This window comes from Meriones unguiculatus, chromosome 6, assembly GCF_030254825.1.
Source record: "Meriones unguiculatus strain TT.TT164.6M chromosome 6, Bangor_MerUng_6.1, whole genome shotgun sequence".
NCBI classification, from domain to species: Eukaryota; Metazoa; Chordata; class Mammalia; order Rodentia; family Muridae; genus Meriones; species Meriones unguiculatus.
In genome coordinates, this window is record NC_083354.1 from 96,455,013 (window position 1) to 96,479,819 (window position 24,807).

Sequence of the window (24,807 nt, forward strand, 5' to 3'; positions counted from 1 at the left end):
ATATTATGTTTGTAAGAAAATCTTAATGCTGGTTCACAACCCCCTGCTCACTTAAATTGCTTTGTCGAGGGCACTTTATCACAGCATATGGATTTCTTCCAGAGAGTAAGTGGGTATATTTTAATAAGTATCTACTAAATGGAAAGAAAAGGATATATCATTATACCTAGAAAAGAGTAGTATGCAGTGTTTTCCTGAGACAGGGAGAGCAGGCTGGCACAATGATCTCAGAGTTGTTCAGGAGAGAGAAAAGATAATCCATTTCCTGCTGTGTGCAGCTGGAACTAGAAAGAGAAAAGGATAAGTGTCCTCACTAACCTCAGATATGTACCTAGAAAAAAGACCAAGAGCAAGAGAAATTGTGCCCTCAAGACACAATTTTCTCCCCTCGAATCCAAGTATAAGAAGTGTTTGCTTTGACGGCTAATATTTGCTATGAATTTGACGCCTGAGAATAGGAACCCCAACTGAGTAATTTTCTACTTTGTGTTGTCCCATGGGCACATCTGTGGAGCATTTTCTGTACTGTTAGTTAGGCAGACTGGAGCTGTATGAAAAAGCAACTCAAGCCATGGATGATGGCTGGTACATGCTATTAACACCAGAACTCAGCAACAGGCAAGTGGGTCTTTCTGATTTATAGGCAAGCTAGGACTGCCCAAGAATAGAGGTTCCACTTGTATCTGGTATTGAAAATGAGAAGAAGAAAAAATAAGTTGGGTTTTGCACTTCACTGGGACCCCTTGAACAAAGGCCTTCTTCTGCTTGGAGCTATGTGGAGCAAGCATCTGACACCTGACCCTCAGTTTCCCTTTCTGTAGAATGTGTGTACCTGTGCCCACTTTTTGAGGGTACAATGACTACCCATAAAACTGCTGAGAGTCTACTATCAGGAAAACATTTGTGAGAAAACCTTACTCTCTGTGGAGTCCTCAGTTTCCCTTTCTGATGACATCAGCCATGTTCCTTGAGGAAGAAGAAACCATGCACATATTTCCAGCTGGTGATGTCAGGGTCATAAGAGCTGTCAATATTGCAGTGGTCAGCGGAGAGAGGAAGGAATCCAAATGCCAGGATATACATCCCAAAACTGATACTTTCTGACATGTGCCAAGGACAAGTCTCTCCACTTAGGGGCCTCACGTGATACAGTCTTCCTGCTAACACAGCATATAGACAGGCTATTCTGAAGGAGTGAAGTCATATAAAATTATGTAGAGAATCTGCTGACTTGTAGGAAAACATTTCATCAATGTGAGCTACGTTACTAAGGGGCCATGTGACCTTGGAATTTTCACTTGCCCACTCTATACCTAAATGGGGTTGGTGGCTCTCCACCTGGCTATTTTGGAAATACATAGCAAACAGTGAAATCCTACATCCAGTTTCCTTACATTGGTGTGATATGGCTCTTGGTATCTGAAATATATAATGATTTCAGGAGGTTCTAATACTAAAACTGGGCTGAAAATTCACTTAAACATGATTTCATGCAACCATAGGTATTTGTGAGTATCCCTTTAATAGAGCTGTTAGGACACCCAGCTGAGGCATGATAATACCTTATGCTGCAGAAAAACAGGAACCAGCCTTTAAACGACCTCAAGTAATGTGACAGGAACACATCTCTGGGAGGAAACTCAGAAGCACTAATGTCCAACCAAGATAGGTGTCCCAGGAATCTTTCCTATATTGCACAGGTCTGCATTAGAACAATTTTTGAGACCAGAAATTTCTCTTCTTCACTCAGAACTCTATGTTAAAGACACAGAATGTCAACAACAGCTCTATGCTTCTCCTTTCCTATGGTCATCTGCTCTCTATAATCAGCCCCTCTGGAGGAAGTGTTTGTGATCCCTCTTGTACTGTAAAAGCCACTGGCCAACTTAGTGTGAGAATCACTGAAAAAGAGGAGGATGTCAGAGGACAGAAGTTTCCCCTCCTTAGGTAGAATTTTAATGGAAGTGGCAGGAACAATGCAGAGACACGCCATATTTTCTCTGTATGGCTTTTATTGTACTTTAAATGGTGAAAAAGAGTAAAGGTGTGATCCTAAAACTGGTATCAAGTGAGAAGTAGGGTTCATAAGCATGTACGTAGGCATTGAACTCTACTTTCATTTTCATCTTTCTAGGATGAGGTTTTAATCCAGGTTTTATAGAAGGGGATATTGATGCTCATTAGATTAAGATTAGGACTTAAATTAATCACCTGCTAGGAGTGAGGTGAGCTTTTCCCTTTAACCTTCTCCACCCACATGCACTCTGATTTTTATCCCACCGAAGGTTTGGTCACCGGAAGCTGGGCAGTGCCAGGACAGCCAGAAACTCCTAATAAATCATGACTGGCTATAGTCTGACAAACTTGTGGGGACATCAGGTTGCTAGTGTTTACTTCATATAACACTTGTTTATCCTCCTGTTTGGATGGTCATTTGAGAAGGAATCATATATACACAAACATTAGTATGTATGATATTGCCAAATTTTGCCTTTTACACAAGTGAACTACAATAACCTCAACATCAGACATCTACAGTACTTCTACACTGCCTTCCTGTCTCTGGTCTAAACACATGTGTACTTTCAGGACAGAGAGTGCTTCTGTCTGGCCAACAACCTTGTGCCTGTATCTCTTGTGATTATGACATGGGCAGAGGGTAATCTCTGTTTTTTACCTAAAACTAAGTCCAACTGAAGCCCACAAATAGAAATGCAGGCCTTTGGGATGTTCAAAGTCAGGACTTGGAATGGATAAGATTTAGTAGCATATGTGTTAAAAAAAATGTGAACAATTGGGACAAGCAGGAAAGAATCCAGCTTTGTGGCACATCTGTGATTTATTTTTCTGGGTTACTATAGATGTAAATCTATGAATATTTTTCCTAGGTTGTCAAATAGAATGTTCATATCTGCTTTCCTTTGTAACTTTTCGCAGGTCCCATACCTCTCTGTTGATATAATGATCTTTTAAAATGTATACATCTTACCCTTGTTCATTCAAATGCTGATTTTCTCCCCACACCCTCTGGTTTCAATCCGGATATTGTATTGTGATACTCATTCTAAGCATTCTGTCTCAATCTTGTGTAAACAGACCAAAATAAAGCAACTAGACACAATGTAGAGCTGGGAGGAACCAGAGGACAGGAAAGAGGGGGGGGGCTAGAGGGCAGGAAATGAGTGGGAGGAGAAAGGGCGAGGATTGCTTGGAGAGAGAGCTGGAGGACAGATCTTGGAACTCCATGGAGAGATGGACTGGACCTAAGATATCACTAAAAGCCAGTATAATGTGGGAAATCTATATGTTAGGAAACTATGAGGGCTTGGAGGCTTAGGAGGGAGTAACCAGGGCTTGGAGGTTTAGGATGGAGTAACTATTGCCCAGCATTGTGTTCTATGTTAACTAAATAAATCATGGTCTCTGTGTGGTGATTTGATTCTACAGCTGCTTAGGATTGACAGCAGCATTACTAAAAGATAATTATCAGTAAATATTAATTGTCTCTTGCAACACCTCTCTTCATAGGTGGGATGACAAACACAAATATTAAATAAGGATGAAAGGAATGTATCATCTAACCTAGCTTCCTGTCTCTTGCGTTTTTCGCCTAACATTTGTAACATGCTCATGGTCACCTCTTTCCTTTTCAATACCTTCCCTGCCTTCATTCCATTTCAGATTTTTCTATGAATATATGTGTCCTCACTGAAGTGCAATTCCCAACATGTCTTCTTAGGACTTATAGTTACACTGTGGATGTGTTGATCAGCTGACACCAGTATGTGAAAATGACAGGAGCCTTCTTTCCTCCTGCTTTGATAAAATGACCCGCACTGTACATTTACTACATGAAAATTTCAGATTAACTGTGAACACTTGTCTAGATCAACCACCATCTGAGTCAGCGGTTTTACAGTCAGGCAAACTAGCAGTAGGGAAGCAATAGGGATGTGGAGTTCTTGCCCTGAGACCATATGATCTGATCTAACATAATAAAGGAAAATCAAATATCTCTGGGAGTAAGACCACACCCAGGATATAAGTCAAATTTGCTAGTAAAGTTAAGTATTTCCCCTTGGCTGGTTACTATGATAGAACTTTTGAGTTAGAAACACCTTCACTGTTACATTTCCCTCGTGAAACAGCAGGATTGGCCTTCAATTCCTTCAACTCTGGAAATACTCAGAGTCCTTTGCATACAGCCCTTATGAGCTCATTTTCCAGACAAACACTGGGTCATCTAAATATCCATGTATATTTCTGTAAAGTAGAAATCACCAGCTCCCATAGAGTCAGAGCTATGTAGATACTCCATAACGGTACCCTCTGATGGCTCTGCCATGTGTGTCCATGCAGTGCAAATGCAGTCCACTGTGGGTGCTTAGGTAAATAGGGCTATTTTCACTCAAAACCAAAATCATCAATACATTCAATGAAACTAACTATACTTCCCCACAATGATCTCAAATGGAATTTATGTTCCGTTTTCCAAGATCATTTTTATAGGTTGTTGTGTGCACCAAAATTAGGTTTAATTTCATCGTTATATCCTCATCAACTTTTCTTGTTAAAGCATTTGGATCTCAAGAAATCTATCCCAATATGTTAAAATGATTAAATCAATTTTTCTTAAGGTCTAGAAAATGTTGTATTACTCATTTGATATTAGGCTTTATTTAGCCATTATCAGAGGTGCTTCTTCCTGCAGCACAGGGCAACAAATACAGAGACATTAAGCATACACACACACACACACACACACACACACACACACACTTTGGAGCATACAGTTCTACATGTGATATCTCAATCAAATCCCTCTCCTCAGAGCTCAGGGAACCCTAAGGGAGAGGAATTGGAAAGAGTGTAAAAGCCAGAGAGGATGGAAGACAGTGGGAGAACAAGGGCCCCCTACATCAACTAAGCAAATCTCATTTGAACTCAGAGAGATTGAAGCAGCAAGCACAGAGCCAACACAAGTCTGCATCTGGTCTTCTGTATGTATATTATAGCTTTCAATTTAGTATTTTAACAGGATTCCTGAATGTGTTAACAAGTGGATCTCTGACTTTTGTGCCTTCTCTTAGACTCTTTTCCTTCTTTTGGTTTGCCTTATCCAAACCAACTTGATGTAATGATATTTGTTTTATCTTTTATATTTTATTTTGTTACCTTTTATTGTTATCTCTTAGAAGCCTCTTTCTTTCTAAGGAGAAGCAGAAAGAAAGTGGATTCGGAGGGGAAGGAGGTTGGGAGGAAGTGGAAGAAGTAGAGGGAAGGGAAACTGTAATCTGAATATAGTGTATAAGAAAAGAATCATTAAATTAAAAAAATAGAAAAGAATCAATTTTCAATTTAAAAAAAGAGGTGAGAAAAAAGAAAAAGAAAATCCCAAAACTATCCAGCCCTTCCTCTTTCTGGTTTCCTTGTTAGTGGTTTGTTCTCTCTCGAGCATGTAATTCTATATATGCCATATGGTACATAGCAGCAAAGGAGTTCCTAAGAACTATGTGGTAGAATTTGTACTTTCCGCCACTGAAAATATGAGACACAAATTTCTCACTTTACAGATGTTTTACCCCATGTGTTTTGATACAGTGTTTACCTCAGGGATGTCTATAGCAGGTTCTCACTTTTGCTTATTTCATAATCTCTTTCAAAATGTTTCCATAGAATTTTTCTGAGTCTTTCTAAGTATGGGCCTTTTACTACATTGGCAGAAAAGTCTGCCAATGCAACAGAATGAAATAATGAAACAGGATCCAACATCCAACATTCTGCTGCATTCAAAAAACACCTCTGTAACAAAGATAGACATTACCTTAGAGTAAAGCACTGAGAAAAGGTTTTCCAAGCAAATGGACCCAAGAAGCAAGCTGGAGTAGCCTTCCTAATATGTAATAAAATAGACTTCCAACCAAAATTAATCAAAAGAGATGGGGAGGGACACTTCATTCTCATCAAAGGAAAAATCCACCAGGAAGTCATCACAATCCTGAACATCTATGCCCCAAACACAGGGGCTCCTGTATTTACAAAATAAATGTTATTAAAGCTGAAATCACACATTGATCCCAACACCTTAATAGTGAGAGACTTTAACACCCCACTCTCACCATTGAGACAGAAGCTAAATAGAGAAATAATGAAACTTATAGCTGTCTTAAATCAAATGGATCTGATAGATGTCTACAGAACTTTACACTCAAAATAATATACCTTCTTCTATCACCATATAGAACTTTCTCCAAAACTGATCATATCCTGGGCACAAACCAAGCCTCAATAGATACAAGGAGACTGAAATAATTTGTTATATCATATCAGACCACCATAGTTTAATACTAAATCTCAACAATAACAGGAATAACAAAAAGCCTACACATACATGGAAACTGAACAGCTCTCTATTCAACGACAGCTGGGTTAGGGAAGAAATAAAGACAGAAATTAAAGACTCCCTAGAATTCAATGAAAATGAAGGTAAAACTTACCCAAACTTATGGGATACAATGAAGGCAATGCTAAGAGGAACACTCATAGCACTAAGTGCCTTCATAAAGAAATTCGAGACATCTCATACAAGCACCTACTGGCACACCTGAAAGCACACACACACACACACACACACACACACACACACACACACAAACACAAAGAAACAGACACACCAAAGCGGAGTAGATGGCTGGAAATAATCAAACTCAGGGGTAAAATTAAGAAATTAGAAACAAAGAGAACAACTCAAAGAATCAACAAAACCAAGAGCAGGTTCTTTGAGAAAATCAACAAGATAGACAAACCTTTAGCTAATTAAAAGGAAGAGGGATACTATCTAAATCAGACACAGAGGGAATCCAAAGAACCACTAGGTCCTACTTTAAAAGCCTATATGCAACAAAATTTGAAAATAGATATGAAATGGACAATTTTCTTGATAGATCCCATTTACCAAAACTGAATTAAGATCAGGGAAATAGGTTAAATAGCCTTATATCCCTTAAGGAAATAGAAGCTGTCATCAAATTCTCTTATCCAAAACAAGTCCAGAGCCAGACAGTTTCAGCATAGAATTCTATCAGACCTTCAAAGAAAAGCTAATACTCTTTAAAGTATTCCACAAAATAGAAATAGAGGGAACATTACAAACCTCATTCTTTGAAGTCACAGTCATCTTGATACCTAAACCGCATTAAGACCAAACAAAGAAAAAGAACTTCAGATCAGACTTGTTTATGAATATTGATAAATAATATTGATAAATAATAAAATTCTCTCAAAAACAAATCCAAGAAAACATCAAAGATATCATCCACCATGACCAAGAAAGCTTTATCCCAGGTATATACGGGTGGTTCAATATACAGAAATCCATCAATGTAATCCACCATATAAACAAACTGAATGAAAAAAAAAAACATGATCATCTCCTTAGATGCTGAAAAAAGCATTTCAAAAAATCCAACATATGTTCATGTTTAAAGTTTTGGCAAGATCAGGGAGACTAGGCACATACCTAAACATAGTAAAGGCAAGATATAGCAAGACTATACCCAACATCAAACTATAGATAACAAGAAAAACCCAGAATACCTAAAATACCCTGTGCAATTAAAGAACTTCTGGTGGTATCTCCAACCCTGATCTCAAGCTGTACTATGGAGCAACAGTAATACAAACTTCATAGTACTGGCATAGAAACAGAAGGGTGAATCCATTGACTCGAATTGAAGATCCAGAAATAAACCCACACACCTACAGTTACTCTATTTTTCAAAAAGAAGCCAAAACCACACAATGGAAAAAAGGTAGCATCTTCAACAAATGATGCTGGTCTAACTGGAAATCTACATTTACAAAAAGGCAAATAGACCTATATTTATCACCTTGCACAAAACTAAAGTGGCTCAAAGACCTCAACATAAAACCAGACACACTAAATCTTTTAGAAGAAAAAGTAGGGAAGAGCCTTGAATTCATTGGTACAGGACACAACTTCCTGAACAGAACACCAACAGCACAAATACTAAGATCAACAATCAATAAATGGGATATCATAAAACTGAAAAGCTTTTGTAAAGCACAGGCCACTCAACAGAACAAAATAACAGCCTACAGACTGGGAAAAGTTCTTCACCAACCCTACACCTGACAGAAAGCGAATATTCAGAATACATAATGAACCCAAGAAGTAAACACCAATAAACCAAGTAATCCAATGAAAATATGGGGTACAGAATAAACAGAAATTTCTCAATAGAGGAGTATTGAATGACAGAGAAACAAAGAAATATTCAACATTCTTAGTCATCAGAGAAACACAAATCAAAATGACACTGAGATTCTACCTTACACCCATCAGAATGGCTAAGATCAAAAACTCAAGTGACAATACATGCTGGAGAGAATGTGGAGAAAGGGGAACCCTCCTCCATTGCTGGTGGGAATGTAAATTTGTACAACTAGTTTGGAAATCAAAAATCAATCTGGCACTTTCTCAGAAAATTAGGAATAATGTTACCTGAAGATCCAGCTATAACACTTCTAGGCATATATCCAAAATATGCTCAAATATACAACAAAGACATTTGCTCAACCATGTTCATAGCAGCTTTTTTTTTGTAATAGCCAGAATCTGGAAACAACACAGATGTCCCTCAGCTGAGGAATGGATATAGAAATTGTGGTACATTTATACAATGGAATACTCAACAATTAAAAAAAAAAGGAAATCATGAAATTTGTAAGCAAATGGATGCAACTAGAAAAGATCATCCTGAGTGAGGTAACCCAGAATCGGAAAGACACACATGGTATATACTCACTTATAAGTGGATATTAGATATATAATATAGGATAAACATACTAAAATCTATAGTCCTAAAAAAGCTAAACCATGAGGACACTAGGGAAGAGGCTGAAACCTCACTCAGAAGGGCAAAAAGTATAGACATTGGAAGTAGGAGAAGACAGGCAACAGGACAAGAGCCTTCCACAGAGGGCCACTGAAATACTACCCATCAGAGTATTAAAGCAGATGCTGAGACAAATAGCTAAACATGGGCAGAGTGCAGGGAATCTTATAAAATAAGGGGAAGTAGAAAAGCCTGGAGAGAACAGGATCTCCACAAGGAGACCAACAGAGTCCAAAGTTCTGGACCCATGGGGGCCTGTAGAGACTTATGAATCAACCAAAGACAATGCATAGAGAGGACCTAGACCCCTTGCTCAGATGTAGCCAATGGGCAGCTCAGTCTCCATTTGGGTTCCCTAGTTAGGAAAGCAGGGGCAGTCAGAGGCAGGAACTCAGTTGCCTGCTCTTTGATCACCTCTTCCTGCTGAGGTGACCTTACTAAGCTACAGAGAAAGAGGATCCAGACAGTCCTGATGAGACCTGATAGGCTAGGTTCAGAGATAATGGAGGAGGACTTCCCCTATCAGTGGACTAGGGGAGGGGCATAGGGGGGAAGAGAGAGGTAGGTTGGGACCAGGAGGAGATAAGAGAGGGGGCTACAGTCACTATACAAAGTGAATAAATTTTAATTAATAATAATAATAATGAAAAAAAAACGTTAAATTTAAAAAGATTCAATTCAAATCTGTCTTGCCAAACTATTTTAAACTAATGTTGGGACTTTCATCCATTGTTTTATATTCATCTTCTAGCACTTGTTTATATCATTCCTTAACCAAATACTCTTGCTTCTGTCAAAAGGGAAGATGCCATCTCCGGAGGCAGTAAAGATAGAAAATTCCTTTAGGCTAGATGGCTGTGCTCAGTCTCAGACCACTTTAACAATACCTGGTTTTAATACAGAAGAGTGTACATGACTAGACTATTACAACAGAGGTTTGATAAATGGTAGGAGTCAAATGTCCCAGTCTGTAGCTTCAGCCCATCCCAGCCCCTTCATCTGCCCAGATGCACTTTCAGTTTTTTTGTGAGGGACAAAATTCTAATAAGAGGCTTAGGACAAAAATGTGTAAATTATTTCACCAAAAAGTCAGTGCATTGACTTAGATCCAGATGCTAGGAACCTTAAGTTTGTATTCTCTGTGTATACTTACTTAAATTTAAGAATTATATCAAGTTAAACTTTATCATTATTGAAGTAATGTTGAGAAAATGCTGGACTTAAAATTTTACAGTTAGAAATGAGATTAAGAGCTGATTTAACCAAATTCTTCACTATGCAAATGAAGAAATTTAAAGAACAGTTTGGCCAATTTATTGTTCAAATTATGGAGACAGGACTAGGACCACGATTCTGTCCCATCCATAATAATTTAATGCTCCTCAGGCAACTGTATTAAACCCCATCCCAGGAGCCAGATTTGGTGGAACACACCTATAATCACACTTGGCAGGCTGAGGAAGGATAACTGCCAGCTGGCAGTTAGCCTCGGTCTCATGGTTAGATCCTGCGTCTACTCACACAGTCTCCCAGGGAAGTATGTCAACAGATGAAATGTGCTCAGAAGCACCAGCATGAGATGATGGCTACATTACATAATCATTCCAAAGTTTCAAATGTAAATATCAAAAAGTTTCAAATGTAAAAACGCGTGTTTCAACAGCGTTAGCAGTTGCTTAGTTTTGGTTTTATGAAGCGCGTATGCTTCCTGTAATTTTTACCTTTTACCTGTTGACTTTTTCCTTATCTTTCTGTATTGAAAGTCTGTTGACGCTTGTCTGTATATAGAAAGTACCTTTGTTCTCCTCAATGTTTCTAATTTTTTGGTCAGTTACATCATCAAAATAGACAGCATATACAAATGTTAAACCAAATCCTCTTTTCCCTATATACCTTTACTTTTTTATTCACACTGCTCCTAGGGTGATGCTGAAGATAAACTGATTTTCAGACCAGACAAGCCTTTCATTACTACTAATGAATGAAGGCACTTTGCATATACTAATTTATTTCTGCAGCCTCAAATATGCAAAAAATCTATTTAGTTGATGAATTAACCACCAAAATAGGTCTCTGAGGTTTTTGAAGACTATCTATCTTTATCTAAATAATCTATCTATAGAATCATATGTATCTGTTAAACCTAGGATATATATTTTTGTGATAAATTAGACTAGTGTCTGACATGACCATGAGTTGATTAACTAAAAATTAACTTGCATTCCTTAATATACTAAACAGTTTCTAATCACAGTTTTAAAAGTATTGGAAGTAAATCTTAAACTTGTATCAATGTACCAAAATTTATACCAATATATCAAATATACTTATTTTTGTATCAGTATACAAAATTCTAGACCAATGAGTTTAGAAAAAAAAACTTATTTGAGAATAACAAATAATCCTTAAATTGAGTGACTCAATACTCTCCCTTTTATTTTATCATTCCTTTAAGATATCCCTATCTTCCTCTTTCTTTCTTTTCAAAAATTTACTCTTTATCTAAAAAAGAAAGAGAAAAGAAAAAAGAGAAGAGTGAAATCCCTGGGTTTCACTGCATATTTTCTCTGAACACGATCATTAATAATTTATAACTAACTCCCAAAGACAATAAACACCCATAGCCCAAGAAAACAACCAAAAACCTACCCAACCAAAAACCTACCCAGCCCCCTAGAGGGAAATAAGGCATTGTTCTCATGGTTTTATTTCTATCTGCTTTTTGGGTAAAGGAAAGCTATTTAGGGGCCCAAAGGAAAAAAATGGTTAAGCCAGCTAGCATTAACACATGTGATCCAGTCTCTAAATGCTGAGAAATTTCAGACTTAATAAAAGTTTTATTTTGAAGAGTTTGAAATGCTGGACCAATTGAGATCAGTAGCTTTTTTCCGAAGCTTTCTTGGGAGCAGGCTTTGATGAGGGACAACATCTGAGGTGGTTGAAGGTAGAAAGCTTGAACATGTAGGATGCTGGAACAGATGTGTCATCTCAGCATGCTGGAATATGAATCCTGTCAGGTTTGATCCAGCGTTAACCACTGTCCGGTCCTTTCGTTCTGAAAATATATAATTTCTCACAATCATTGTACAGTCCTAAAGTTAAAATGTGTGAGATGTGCAAGATGCACAAATCAGTTAAGGATGGTCTTCTGCTCTTTGTGTGAACAGTTTAAGGCATTTTTTTCCAGACTGGCAAGTCTGGGTTGTAAACCAAACTGTAAGCCAATTTTGTCTATTCCATGTTAAGTTTTGAGGCTATTGTAACCTAGGTATTCAGGAGGTCTCACCTGTCATATTTGATCTTTATTGTTCTGAGTGGAGTCCAGAGCCCTTTTTCTTTTCCTGTTACCGTAAACATAAAGCTTTCCTTCCAATATAATATAGTCTCCGTCCTCCAGTATGAAGTCATTGTAAGCATATGATCCAGTTTAACAGTCCAATTTTTATTTAGGTCTGTTATATTTTGGTCTTTCCTAAAAGAGATAAATAATATTATTATTGAATATATAAACATCTTGATGATGAAAAATTAGAACAAGATTGTAAGAAGTTCAAATACACTGTTTTATAGAGATGATATTTTTATGGAGACAAGGTTTTTCTGTGTAGCCCTGGCTCTGCCTCTTTCCTGTGTGGTGGCGTTAAAGGCATTAATTAATTATTTTATGTTAGTTAAAGTTCTTATCAGTTTCTGTGAAATGTAGGCTGTTCTGAGCACTTTTTTTAGTGCTATTTATTTAGCTCTGATTAAGTTACTTTCCGGTTCCATGGAAGCTACATGCTAGAAATCTGTTAGGCTACTCAGAAAATAAATTAATTATTCATTTTATGTTAGTCTGAGTTTCCTGCGTTTTATTATACATGTGTACTCAAACGAGGCTGCCCCCGGATGTTCCCAGGTGTCACAGCTGAGCTGATCAGGATATTTCCCATTGGCGCATATTCCCATAGGCACATCAAAAGTCCACTGTGGCAACTGCCTTTTGTTAAAAGTTTGCAGGTAACAGCTGCATCTGTGATACCCATGGCAGCAATGAGATCGACTGTGTAAGGTTTGGGAAATAAAACCATCTTTGCTAAGGAATCATTTCTTCCACCCACACACCTTTTTAAATTTTTTTTTTTTTAATTTTTGGTAGAGTTTGAAAATGGCTGTCTCCCTGGTAGACCAGGGAGCCATGTTTGTTTAGTGTTTAGTTGTCTCCCATCTGCCCAACTAGGCTTTCTTTTGTGGGTGTGTTTAAAATTTTTCTGATTGCATGAGGGTTGATGCCCCAGGTCCCGCCTCTGAGATAAAGGTATCGGTCGGGTCTGATGCTCTTTGGGTGGATGACACCTAAATGAACATCAGTACAAAGTCCCAGTTTATTTCTAATATCAGAGATCAGACCTCTACTCTTGCCTGATGCGTCTAAAACAAAAAGGGGGAACTGTAGAGAGCTGCGTAATGCCGCGCCTTAAAGATGGAGCTGGTTTCCGCCTTCCACCTTCCCGATGGTGAGTGCTCTCTGTCACAAACAACTCCACATTTGGCTAAGGCTGAGGATCTGGCTTGCTTCCATGTATGTGGACCTATCTGCATTGCCCACGTGGCACGCCTGGGTTGGCTACCCAGAGGCTATTTAAGCTGTGGGCTGGCTTTCCCCAGGGTCAGATGATTGTTCAAGGTTCCTGAATAAACTGCATTGAAAAAAAAAAAATCAGGCTGAACAAGCCATGGGAAACAAACCAGTAAGGAGCACCCTCCGTGGCCTCTGCATCAGCTCCTGCCGCCAGGTTCCTGCCTGTTTGGGTTCCAATCCTGACTAACAGCACTGTCAAAGTGTAATCCAAATAAACTCTTTCCTCCTCAAAAAAAAAAAAAAAAATTTTAAAGAGACATGTAGGAGACAGTTTTTGACCTGGGAGTTTTTAGATTTTAAACTTGGTTTGTCTTTCTGGGTGTTTGTTCCTCCCACCAAGCTATGATAACTTATGATTTTAAGGGTGTGGATACATAAAATTAGTTGGTGGGAGCCATTTGTTGTAAATAAATTGGTATTAGGCTATGTAATGTTCATTATTATTTGCCCTATAATTATTTTGGTGGTATTATTTAACCCTCTATCACAATTAATAAGACACAGACAGCTGTTAAATTTTATAATTGCCTAATGAACTCTGGGCTAGGTAGATTTTTCCACCTACGCTATCTCAGTAACCTCTCCATCCACTTCCGAGCTCCCATCAGATGCCATCTGCCTTACCCATTCCTATCTGGGCTACCTTCTACTCATAATCTTATAAATACTCAATTATGTTTTTCATCTTGGTGTTTCTTTTTACGGTATCCTTAGAGTCCTTTCTCTCTGCCCATGTGGTTCCTTCTCCGTGCAAACCCATATGGCTTCCTCCTTCCTCCTCTCTTCCTGTGTCTGTCTGTTTCCCATGATTCTCCTGAACCCAAAGCCTTAACTATGCCTACCCCATTCTGCCCTGCCAAGGTTTTAGGCCTTTTAATCAAACAATTAGGAATAATGTCTGAGACAGGTTTACAACAAGGATAGATGTATCCAGGCAGGAACCAGCTCTTGAGCGCCAGTAATTAGCATCAAAATACAAGCCTTAGACCAGCCCCAACAGTCCCTTTTTAAGCATGCTCTCTGACAAGGTCACAGTTATTTCACAGGCTTAATATCCTGCTTTGTTGCTAATTTTGACCTTGTCAGAATTTGTGCTTTAAGTCAGGGTTGACTCCTCTGTGATCTTTTTCCTACTTCACACAGACGAAGACCAAATTAATCAACCAATCATATCATATCATCCTTTTGGGCTTTACTTTTATCAAACGTAGATTTTGACAGTTTTGTTGCTTAGAAATATCAGCATTTCTCTGAACTCTGAGAGAGCTTCTCTTTTTCAGATGCTTTGAGCATATTCTGCCATCTTTTAGTAAAATGAGGTATTGCAATCCAATGTCAAAGTAGTTTCCACTAAGTTGATATAATTAGAATGACAAAAGGAGACCTAGATTATTTCATAATAAGTATATTAATACCCAATATAATTTTCTTACTAATGATACAAATCATGCTCATATTTTCATATAGGATAAAACAAGTTTCTTCTGAATCCTAATGCCATCTTTTACCACTGTCTACTATACAGTTGGATTTTATCTTGTCTTATTATGTGCCTTGAGAGCTCTTATCTTACTATTTTTCACTCTTTTCCAAGTCTCCTGGCTTTTGTGCTATGTTTTATTATGACCTTTGCCATTCTTTTAAAAGTCTATCTGCAATTCCTCTTTCCCAGGACGTGTACAGGATGCTGATGTTTATACTTGAGGACTTCAATGTGTGTGTGACATAATATTAAGATCAGAGATCACATTTAGGTGAAATGTAGTCAACCTCTCATCCTAATACATATGCTGGTACTGCTTATTATGTCTAAGGGAAGGTGTTGTGGATCTACTCGGCCATAGTGGTAGGAGCTGGTGGCTAAGGACTCTTCAGATTATAGCAGAACATCGAGCAGAGCCAGGCTGGAGTCAGCGAGCCCACCCCAAGTCATCTATAGACCCACAGCTTCCAGAATTAGCACCTAGAGCTGATGATCAGACATTCACAACTAAGCATGAAGGGAACACTTTAGTGTTCCCCTAACAGAACTTATTCCACACCCAAATTACTCTGTCTGAATTGAATAAATACTTAGTATTCTACCTCAAAACTGGTTTCCAATATTATTGTCTTCCTTGTTCTGTTTTCCCTATCTGAGGGTGCCTGCTTTAGTCATCAGTGAGGTGGAGCCAGCATGCACTGAGCAGGTGCCACGTATACCCCCCCACATGGAGGTGTGATGAAGGTCACCTTTAGGGGTGCCTGAATTTTCTTTCCAGAAATTGGAGCCTGCCACATTGCTCAAAATAGAAGGCAAACACAGTTCCAAAATACAATTACAAATGCAGTGGATCTCTAAATTTGAAAAAAAAAAAAAAATTCTGGTGTTCATGTTGAAATAATTTCAATATTAAAAAAAAATCTGTAAAAATTTTGAACTGAATTGACCTGTCTAGAATTAATACTTCAATTTTAATAGAAAGGTGGGGATCATTTCTTGAAACTGAGAACAGACCTCTATGCCTATTAAAAATAAACCTGGACCAGAGAAAAGCTGATCTCACTGTCTTCCCACAATACTGCAAAGGTTTGGCATGATGGGATGGCTGTGGACTCTAATACTGAGGCCTTGTCCACACACTTCTCTGAGGTCAATAGCTCCAGCATTTATAAATGGGCAGACAGACTCTAGTAAGGGGTGCCTGAGGTCACTTCGTGTTCATAGCACCATCCAGGGGATCAACTCATGGGTTCAGCCGGTTAGTCTCCTGTGGATTCACAGGGCGTTCTTCCTGTTCTTGTAAACCATCTAAAGATAGCTTTGTGCCTTGGGCTCTGGCCCTGTTACCTGTTTGGTGTGCCTGCCCCAGCCACACTTTAGACGAACTTAGAAGAACCCCTCTCAGTGCTGCCAGGGCTAGCTTTACAATTGGCTAGAGAAGGTGAGTGCTTGCCATCATGCATTTCTGTGAGTTCAGCTGCTCAAAGCGTTCTCTGCCATAGAGAATACAATGCCCCATCCTCTGAATGGCTTAGGGTCAGCAGAAAGGTGAGCAGGGGATTCATGCAAGAGGGTGTATTAAGTCCCCCTGGGAGACACCTGCACTCAGAAAGCATAAGAGACAGCAGAAGAGAAAGGAATTAGGACACGAACACATCTCAGAACACACTAAACAGCAGCACCTGGGGACCTCATCTTTCTAGGGAGCATCAAATATGAAGAGCAACTTCGCTCTCCAGACTGGTGGAGATACCAGGCTGACTTGCCTGAGACTCGGGGTAAGACGTTAGCCTTTTACTAATCCAGGTACCTTGCTGAAAAAAGAGGCTAAGGACTGCCCTCTTTCTGCCCTCTTTCTAAGAGATATCCACTTTCCAAGGTCTTCGAAGACATAGCTGCATCCAGACAATACTTGCTGGGGACCATTTTCATTGCTGTCCAGTAGCAATGTCAGGAGGACAGAAATGTAACTGTGTACAAAAACCAGCCATGCAGAGTGACTTCCTTTTTAAGAACAAGTATACTGCGCCAATAGGAGCCATTGTCCACAATATTAGTACTATTTTCTTTTTTTTTGTCATCTAATCCTCTTTAGTGTGTTTGCTTCCTTCTGTTCTAGAGCTTTCAAGTGTGCTACTAAGGTAGTAGGATGGGATCTCTTGAATTTCTTTATGAAGGCCCTTAGTGCTATGAACTTTGCTCTTAGCACTGCTTTCATGTGTCCCATAAGTTTGGGTATATTGTGTCTTCATTTTCACTGAATACTAGAAAGTCTTTAATTTCTTTATTTCTTCCCTGACCCAGTGACCTACTTGAACAGGTAGTTGTTCAGTTTCCATGAGTTTGTAGGTTTTTTTCTCAGCTGTTGTTGTTGAGATCCCCCTTTAAACCATAGTGGTCTGATAAGATGCAGGATATTATTTCAATGTAATATTGAAATAATATTATATTACATCTGCTGAGGCTTACTTGTGACAGAGTATATGGACAATTTTAAAGAAAGTTCCTTGAGGTGCAGAGAAGAAGGTATATTTTCTTGTGTTTGAGTGAAATGTTCTGTAGCTATCTATTAGGTCCATTTGATTCAAGGCATCTGTTTCTTTTTTCCCCATTTAGTTTCTGTCTTGATGATATCTCCATTAGAGAGAATGGGGTGTTTAATATTTCCACTATTAATGCGTGGGTTTTGGTGTATGATTTAAGCTTTAGTAATATTTCTTTTATAAATGAGAGTGCCCTTGCATTTGGGGTATAGATGCTCAGAATTGAGATCTTATCTTGGTGGATTTTGCTTTTAATGAGTATGAAGTATCCTTCTCCATCTCTTTTGATTAATTTTGGTGGGAAGTCTGTTTTATTGGATATTAGAATGGCTACCTCAGCTTTCTTCTTGGACCCATTTGCTTGGAAAACCTTTATCCAGACCTTTATTCTGAGGAAATGTTTTATCTTTATTACTGAGGTAAGTTTCTTGTATGCAGCAGAAAGATGGGTCCTATTTTCATATTCATTCTGTTAATCTGTATCTTTTTATTGGGGAGTTAAAGCCATTGATATTAAGAGATATTAATGACTAGTGATTGTTACTTTCTGTTTTTTTCTTTTTTGCTTTTGTTTTGTTTTTACATTAGTGATAGGTGTGTGTGTGTGTGTGTGTGTGTGTGTGTGTGTGTGTGATTTCCTTCTTTAGGTTTTACTGATGCAGTGTTGTTACCTATGTTTTTCTGAGTGCAGTTGGCTTCTTTGGGATGGAGTTTTCCTTAGATTATCTTCTGTAGGGATGGATGTGTGGACAGGTGCTGTTTAAATTTGTTTTTGTCACAGAATATCTTATTTTTTCCTATCATGATTAAAAGTTTTGCTGAGCTAACATCTTTGGTCTCTTAGTATCTATATGATATCTGTCCTTTTGTTTTTTAGTTTCTGATGAGAACTCAGGTATAATTCCGATAGGTTTGCCTTTATATGTGACTTGGCCTTTTTCCCTTGCAGCTTTGAATAGTCTCTGTTTGTTCTTTACATTTAGTGTTTTGATTATGATGTGGCAGGGTGATTTTCTTTTTTGATCCAATCTATTTGGTGTTCTGTTATCTTCTTGCATGTTTATAAGCCTCTCTTTCTTTAGATTGAGGAAGTTTTCCTCTATAATTTTGTTTAAAATATTTTCTGGACCTTGGAGCTGGGAGTCTTCTTCTTCTTCTATTCCCATTATTCTTAGGTTTGGTCTTTTAATATTGTCCCAGATTTCTTAGCCATTCTACGTCAGGAGCTTTGTAGATATCACATTTTCTTTGACGGATGCATTGATTTCTTCAACCATACCTTCTTTCCCTGAGATTCTCCCTTCCATCTCTTGTATTCTGTTGGTGATGCTTGTGTCTTGTTGAGAGCCGCTGGTCTGCCAGGCTGCTTTGGTATCTCAGCTGAGAGACTGCTTTCATACTGGCCTTCACTGGAGTCAGTGATAAGATACCAAGTCTATCTCCTTTTGACAGCAAGTGAAATGTCTTGTCAAAGTCACACCTTTTGCTTGACTTCCCTGTGACTGAGGTGCCTTTGCTTTGATGTAAAAAGGGCCAGTCTGGAATAAAGCAAAGGTCTAGAGGCTTTAGAGGTCTAGAACCTCTTGGAAAGGTCCTATGTGTTTTGTGTTGGTTTATTAATTTCAGTCCTCACTCCCAACTCAAGAACCGTTCAACTCTGCCGGCAGGCTCCGGCAGTGTCTGTATGTAGTTCCTGTCTTTTTCTCTAGATTTTCTATCTCTAGGATTGCCTCAAATTGTGTTTCTTTTTTTCTTCCATAATTAGGTCTTGAACAGTTTCATTCACTTCCTTCTCCTCTTTAATTGTAGTTTCCCATATTTCTTTAATTTCTTAGAGATTTGTTTGATTCTTTTACCAGTTTGATTATATTTTCCTGTTCTACTTTGAGAGCTTTATTTTTTTTTTTTACTTTAAGGCCTCTAGCATTTTTGTAACCTCAGCTTTAAAATCTTTTAATTGCACTTTGGGTGTGATGGTGTCTCCAGGGCTTGCTGTGGTAGAGCAGCTGATTTCCTGTGGTGCCACATGGCCCTGGGTTGCTTATGTCCTTGTGCTGGCCTCTAGGCATCTGATTGACTCTGGTGTTCACTGGCCTCATGGTCCCTCTACTGGATTCACTGTCTCTGTCCTGTGTGGGGCAGGCAGATGGAGAGCTGGTTTGGGGTCTCACAGGCCTCCTAGGGATGGCAGACAACAGAGCTTGGGTCCTGTTCCTAGCTCACCTTCACTGAGTTCACTGTCTCTGTTGGTTTTGGTGTCTGTGACCTAGGTGGGCCAGACAGATGTGGAGCATGCAGAAAAATCTCTAAGCAGAAAGCTGGTCCATGTCACACAGGCCCATGGGGCTTTGCTAGATTAAGATGAAATATGAGGTCTCTGGATAGCCATTTATTTGTGCTCCATCTATGATGGTTAACTCCTTTTTTCTCAGTGAAGCCCTAGAAATGCTCTCCCCCATCTGGGTGATCCCAGATCTTGTAAGGAGCTCACACAGTCTTCAGGAGAGCTTACAGGCCAGACTCTTTCCTGATAAAGAAAACAGTTCAGCTAGTTATCTATTCCTAGAAATGACCCACTGTTTTAAGGATCTCAGTCCTTAGCAGGGACCTCCAACTGTACCTGGAGATTTTCCCTCACCTATAGGGTAATTAAGCACTGTATTCTCCTTCTGCTAGGACCATGCTGCTACATGGAAAATGAGGCACATGGAAATCAAGTATCTCTGATCCTGTGGCCCCAGCCAATAAAACACTTTAACCCTCTAAATCCCCCCCACACACACATACACACTGCCCAAAGGTTTATAAATCCCTGATTTCAAATAAACGTGCTGGGGATGCATGCATGCTGTTGTCTGGCTGTGTGATATCATCAGCTTTCCACCATGACAGCCTGAGATTTGTCATTTATTCTCTGCTAGGCCATCTCTCACCAGGCTTGCTCTATGGCGTGCTGGGCCCTGGCCTTGCCAGACCCGAGTCTCTGCTGTAAGCTGAACAGCATGGGCTTTCACCGCCTTGATTAGTACAGAACCTTAACCAAGAGCTGTAACACTTTGGTATCACCATAGCCTTTGGAAAGCTGGAGTTTCCACTGTCACCAGCATTCTCATGCTTAAAGAGCTAAACTGTAACATTCCCTGGAAAACCCTGGTTTATCACATGGGCCTTGCTGTAAAGTGCTCTAACTGCCCTGAGAGAAAGGGAACCCTTGTTCTACTTCTGGAAGCCAGTTCCAGGCCCTTGCCAAGATCCAGGTGTCCACCAAAAGGAGAATGACACAGGCCTCCTTCAGATGGGGGGCAATGGGGTTTCCAGCAGTAACTTCTAAATGTGTGTAGTGTAATGTTGACAGAGACAGAAATGCTGAAGGGGCACATGACCCCTTGCAAATTAGTCCATAAAATGTCTCTGGGTGTCTGTGAATTGTACTACAGGTCATCAGACACTAGATGGAGCCAAAATACACCATATGTTAGTGTTTGGGCAGGCTAGAGCGAGAACTAGCTAAAACTAAAGCTGGATCCAGGTTGAAAAATAAGTTACAGAAATGGCACAGTAAAGATAACAGACTTTATGTTCATAAAGTCATTATATTTCCAAATCTAAGTGTGTCACGGTATTTTTGTGTAATTATAAAATACATGGTTTTCATTTAAATGTATTTATCAAGCAACATGTACCTCCAGTTTTCTTATTTTCAGCTCTTGTGACCAGTTGCTGTCTCCAGTGTAAGATGTACAGGTGAGGCTAGTATTTTCTTTAGTAATGAAGATGTTTTCCATTGAACCACATTTCATAAGACTCTGAAGAACTGAAAATGCTGGAGAGAGAATTAAAGCACAAAAATAGAATTGTAATATAAAACTGTTTGTTGATTTAAATTTCAGTTGAACAAGAGAACAGTGCTTAGTGCTGTGTGTATCAGAGACTGGGTTGAGAACTTTCAGAGAGAAGAGGGTGCTAGGATTCCTTCTCTCTGAGAAGACTGTATATATTGTCAGGGAAGTGGAAAGTTTTAAGAGGCCATACTGTATGGCAGAATGAAGGAACTGTGTCAGGTTGTTGAAGATCAAACTTAATGTAAATTTCATCATTCTTTCCTCTTCTAATGTCTCTCCTGTCTCTCTTTATTCTTCAGCTAGTTGTCTAACATAAAAGTGGGGTCCTGTGAGGTGAGGCACTCCTTCCTCTATTTGCCAAACTTGTTTTTCATTTCTTTGTCACTCCTTGCTATGTTATGGATAATTTCCTCCAATCTGATTTTGCAACTTCCTTAAATTTGGCTGCCCATTGTGTTGTTTAATTCCTCCTATAACCCTGATAGTTGGAATTAAATCTAGAGCCTTATTCCTTTGTTGTTCGGTCTTCAAACCAAGCCTTTGTTCTTTATTTCTGTGTCTGTTCTTTGTCACTTAATTTTGTCTTAGAGATAACAAGGGAGGGAGTTTAATGGGAAAATTAAATAAGGATGAAGGTTACAGAGTGAGACAACCTGGCTTCTATGGCAGTGCCATTGGTTCACTATCTATGTGTTCTCAGTCACTTGACTTCCCTGTCCTCGTTCTTCTCAACTGTTACAGGAACATAACACCCACTCACAGGGTCACTGCCAACATATGAACTCACATGGAACAACCAGCATGGTACATCACACAGTAATAAGAGCTCAGTAAAGGTCATCTTAACCATTTTGTCATCCTTTATCCTGGATTGCTCCAGGATCCAAGGTTCTTGAGAAATTAATCTGTTATTTGTATCTTCTCCATGACTGTTCCTTTCTTAGACAGTTCATGACTTAATTAAGAACTTAACTATGTGACAGCAGCTTCCCATGGCTGGTGCAGACACCCTGGCTATGAATACAGTCTCATGGACTACGGTCACACTTAACCTTGTAAGTCTGGACCAGCACCAAGGATCACTTCTGCTTTTGTGGGGCCTCCTATGGGCACTTCCCTCTCTGTTTCACACTCATACAGGTTGGGATTTCATATTCTGAATTCTTGAAAGTGATTTTCCTCCTGAGTCCTTTACACACTGTCCTGAGGCTTAAGGGGGATGGGTTTACTTTTAGGCTTAGCCCTGGAACTGGCTCTTCATGGCCTTTCTAGTTCCTCTATTGAAAAAGAAATGTCTTAGTGTGTTGTCATATCTCCCACTGCATGGGCCATTATACCTTAATGTCCAGCCCTGTGGCTTCACCTGAGCTCACAGACATGCTTGGCTTCTCTAGGTGTATTTCTTTTCCTGTCTCTGGAACCTGTATCTGTTTTTGTTTAAACTGGTTTTCTAGTTTGTACTCAGGCCTTCCCTCCCATGTATATTAATTAAGATTGCCCTGTTTGAGGGAGAGTGGGCCTAGGTTTGGTTTTCTCCTAGTGACCCAGTCAACTACATGGACTTGCAGTCACCTGTTACCAATTAGAAAAGAAACCTTAACTGAGAAAGGTAAATGAGAAAAGTAAAGCAAACAGTGCTGTGCTTAGGTAGTGTGAGCTGCTATGTCTTGTGTCTCTCCATGCTGGCCATCACATCCTAAAAAACAGTCATCAGCACCTAAATGAACATCAGTACAAAGTCCCAATTTATTTCTAATATCAGAGATCAGACCTCTACTCTTGCCTGATGCGTCTAGAACAAAAAGGGGGAACTGTAGAGAGCTGCGGAATGCAGTGCCTTAAAGATGGAGCTGGTTTCTGCCTTCCACCTTCCCGATGGTGAGTGCTCTCTGTCACGAACAACTCCACATTTGGCTAAGGCTGAGGATCTGGCTTGCTTCCATGTATGTGGACCTATCTGCATTGCCCACGTGGCACGCCTGGGTTGGCTACCCAGAGGCTATTTAAGCTGTGGGCTGGCTTTCCCCAGGGTCAGATGATTGTTCAAGGTTCCTGAATAAACTGCATTGAAAAAAAAAAAAAAAAACAGTCATCAGGCCTATCAAACCTCACTCTTATATCACCCTTAAATTCTCCTACAAAGCCTTTCCTTTTCATGGAGTTTGTCAGTTTGCCTGGATTTTTTAGTATCTTTTATCTAGTCTTCTGGACTTCACATGAATTTGAAATTGCTTCCTCAAACACAGACCCAAGAACAGTCTACCTCTGCTGGGAAGGATGCACAGCCCCGCAGCTCCAGACTAACTTGAGCAACCACTTATTAATGTGCTATTCATCATTATTATTCTCATTTACCCCTAGAACTGAAAGCTCCAGTGTTTTTTGGAATCTCACATGTCACTTTTATTGATAACAAACCCCTAAATTGTTATTATGTGTAGACATGTGAGCCTTGCCCCATTAAGAAGTCATTCCTGAGATTTCACCTTACACCCATGAGAATGGCCAAGATCAAAAACTCAAGTGACAACACATGCTGAAGAGGTGGTGGAGAAAGGGGAACCCTTCTCCACTGCTGGAGGGAATGGAAACTTGTACAACCACTCTGGAAATCAATCTGGCGCTTTTTCAGACAACTAGGAATAGCGCTTCCTCAAGATCCAGCCATACCACTCCTAGGCATATATCCAAAAGAGGCTCAAGTACACAAAAAGGACATTTGCTCAACCATGTTTGTACCAGCTTTATTTGTAATAGCCAGAAGCTGGAAACAACCCAGATGCCCCTCAACTGAAGAATGGATGCAGAAACTGTGATACATCTATACAATGGAATATTACTCAGCCATGAAAAATAAGGAAATCATGAAATTTGCAGGTAAATGGCAGGGACCTGGAAAGGATCATCCTGAGTGAGTTGTCCCAGAAGCAAAAATACACACATGGTATATACTCACTCGTATAGACATACAACATAGGACAAACCCACAAAAATCTGTGCATCTAAAGAAACTAAGCAAGAGAGAGGACCCTAACTAAAATGTTCAATCCCCATCCTGAAAGGCAAAGAGGATGGACATCAGAAGAATAAGAAAACAGGAAACAAACTAGGAACCTACCACAGAGGGCCTCTGAAAGCCTCTGCCCTTCAGACTATCAAAGCAGATGCTGAGCCTGATGGTCAACTGTTGGGCAGAGTGAATGGAATTTTATGTAAGAAGTGGGAAATAGTAAGAGCTGGAGAGGACAGGAACTCCACAAGGAGAGCAACAGAACAAGCAAATTTGAACACAGGGAACTTCCCAGAGACTCATACTCCAACCAAGGAGATAACCTAGAACCCCTTCACAGATGTAGCCCATGACAGTTCAGTGTCCAAGTGGGTTACCTAGTAATGGGAA